Here is a 2,745-nt window from a genome sequence, read left to right on the forward strand (position 1 = left end):
AATAAACGGTAAGTTAATATGTAACTTCTTTAATAATTTAAGAAATTTACCAAATTGTTCTTCTGTGTGGTCTTTCCTTGTCACGTTTGTGTATGGCACACGAGGTTTATATTCATTACTTACCGGTTTCTGGTCATTGTGGTCCACCTCACATTTACCTTTACTTACCATAGTTTCTTGCATCGGTTCTGGTTCAAGTGCAACTAACCCTTCCTCATCTTGAATGGTAATTGCATTGATTTGCTCCCTTGGGTTAGATTCAGTGTTACTCGGTAGGCTACCTTGTGGTCGTTCAGATATCAATTTAGTGAGCTGACCTATCTAAGTTTCGAGCCCTTAGATCGACACTTGTTGATTTTTAAGTGCTATCTCGGTATTCTAAAAATGAGTTTCTGACAACGAGATAAATTTTGTTAGCATCTCTTTAAGGTTTGGTTTTTTCTCTTGTTGGTAGGCTGGTTGTTGGAAGCCTGGAGGTGGTGGTGGTCTCTGATTCCCTTGGCCTCCCCATGAAAAATTCGGGTGGTTCCTCCAACCTGCATTGTAAGTATTACTATAAGGATTATTTTGAGATCAAGGATTATTACCCATGTAATTTAACTGCTCGTTCTCTATGTTGTGGGCATAGGGTGGGTATTCTGAATTGCTTGATCCACCTCTACTTGCTTCGTACTGCATTACTGGGTGAATCTGTGAAGAACCAAGAAAATCATCAATTTTTCTGCTCAAAAGTTCTACCTGATTAGAGAGCATGGTGACCGAATCGATGTTAAAAACGCAGGCTATTTTCGTTGGTTTTGTCCTCATGACTTTCCACTGATAATTATTCAGTGACATATCTTCTATAAATTCATAAGCATCCTCAGGTGTCTTATTATTGATAGTTCCACTAGCGGCTGCGTCAATCATCTATCGAGTCGAAGGATTCAGGCCATTGTGAAACATTTGAACCTGTAGCCAGAGTGGTAACCCATGGTGAGGGCACCTTTTCAATAGATCCTTGTATCTCTCCTATGCATCGTAGAGTGTTTCTAAATCCATCTGCACAAAAGAGGAGATATCATTACGTAATTTGGCTGTTTTAGCCAGAAAAAAATATTTTAATAAAAACTTTTCGGTCATTTGTTCCCAAGTAGTGATTGACCCTCGTGGTAACGAGTTCAACCACTGTTTAGCCTTATTCCTCAACGAAAAGGGAAACAACCGAAGGCGAATGGAATCATCAGAAACACCATTGATTTTTAAAGTGTCGCAAAACTCTAAGAAATTCGCCAAGTGAGCGTTGGGATCCTTGTCCTGCAAACCATCAAACTGAACAAACTGTTAGATCATTTGAATGGTGTTTTAGGTTTCAGTTCAAAATTATTTGCAGCAACAGCAGGCCTAACTATGCTCGGTTCAAATCCTATTAAAGAAGGTTTAGCATAATCATACATAGTACGTGGAGCAAGATTCTGATTAGCAGCAATTGTAGGAGGTAGCGGATTTTTTTGGTTTTCAGTCATCTCCTCGGTTGTGGTTGAAATATCGTCTTCTTACTCTTCCTCTATGTATCTTAAGCTTTGCCTTATTTCTCTTCGGTTTCTGCGAACTGTGCGATTGATCTTACTATCAAATAGTAATGGTCCTGATGGGTTTCTTCTAGTCATACACTATAAAAACCTGCCAGGAACGAATAAAAGAAAAATTAGAAAAGAAAATAAAAATTTAAATTACAAATAAAGTAAAATGGCTAAAGTAATAAAAATCGAGTGTTCCTAATATCTTAGTTCCCCGGCAACGGTGCCAAAATATTGATACGTGATATTTGTGATAGGTTTTAAAAATTTATAACTAATCGTTCTTGGAACTAACAATTATCACGATGAAGGAAAGTGTACCTATCGAACAGTAGTATAGCTTTAGCAAGACCGGATTGTCGAACCCAAAGGAACCAAGAGTACTAGTAATTACTTTCTTTTTATTATCTAACCTAAAAGTTAAGAGATTTGTTTATCTAGACTAATTAACTAAACTAAGGGTGCACAGAGAGAAAATTGGGAAAAAGCTTTTGGGAAAACTTGATTGATTAAGACAATACCCAAGGAAAAATCCACCTAGACTTCACTTGTTATTTGACTCTGAATCAGGCGATCTATTCATTTGACTTGATTCGTAGAAATCTCTAAGTTATATTATTATCTCTCTCGAGACTAATAACGTCTAACCCTAGGTTGATTTATTGAAATCTCATTCTAATTAACACCTAGTGTTACATTAACTTGATCTATGGACTCCCTTATTAAGTTTCACCCTAATCCGGCACAATCTTGTCACCCTATCTCTAGGCGTGCAATCAACTCCACTTAATTACAAAAAATTTACTCTTTAGACAGGGTCTATTCCTCCTCTGAATAAAAGCATTAACTTGAATCAATATCCTGGAATATTAAAACAAGAATTAAGAACACATAATTAAGAACAAGTCAAATATTTATCATACAATTCAGATAATAATAACAAGATCCGTCTTAGGTTTCATTCCCCTTATGTATTTAGGGGGTTTAGTTCATAATTATAAAAGAAAACATTTTAGAAGAATAATGAATATAAAACATAAAGAAAACCCAAAACCCCTGAATGGAAATTGAAGGGAGATCTTTAGTCTTGACGATGAATACGACTTCTGAGATGGACCAATCGGCTTCCCTTGAGTAATTCCTTGGCTCCTACTCTGCGTGTCTCTTCTAGGTGCCTCCTCAGGTG

At 36.8% G+C, this 2,745-nt stretch overlaps 1 non-coding gene across 1 annotated transcript; it reads left to right on the plus strand.

Moving 5' to 3' along the window:
* The first annotated feature begins 967 nt into the window (after positions 1–967).
* Positions 968–1,074, plus strand: LOC121231746 (small nucleolar RNA R71). Its single transcript, XR_005929801.1, has one exon. It is a non-coding gene; the product is annotated as a small nucleolar RNA R71 (small nucleolar RNA).
* Positions 1,075–2,745: the final 1,671 nt, after the last annotated feature.

This window comes from Gossypium hirsutum, chromosome A06 (assembly GCF_007990345.1).
Source record: "Gossypium hirsutum isolate 1008001.06 chromosome A06, Gossypium_hirsutum_v2.1, whole genome shotgun sequence".
NCBI lineage: Eukaryota > Viridiplantae > Streptophyta > Magnoliopsida > Malvales > Malvaceae > Gossypium > Gossypium hirsutum.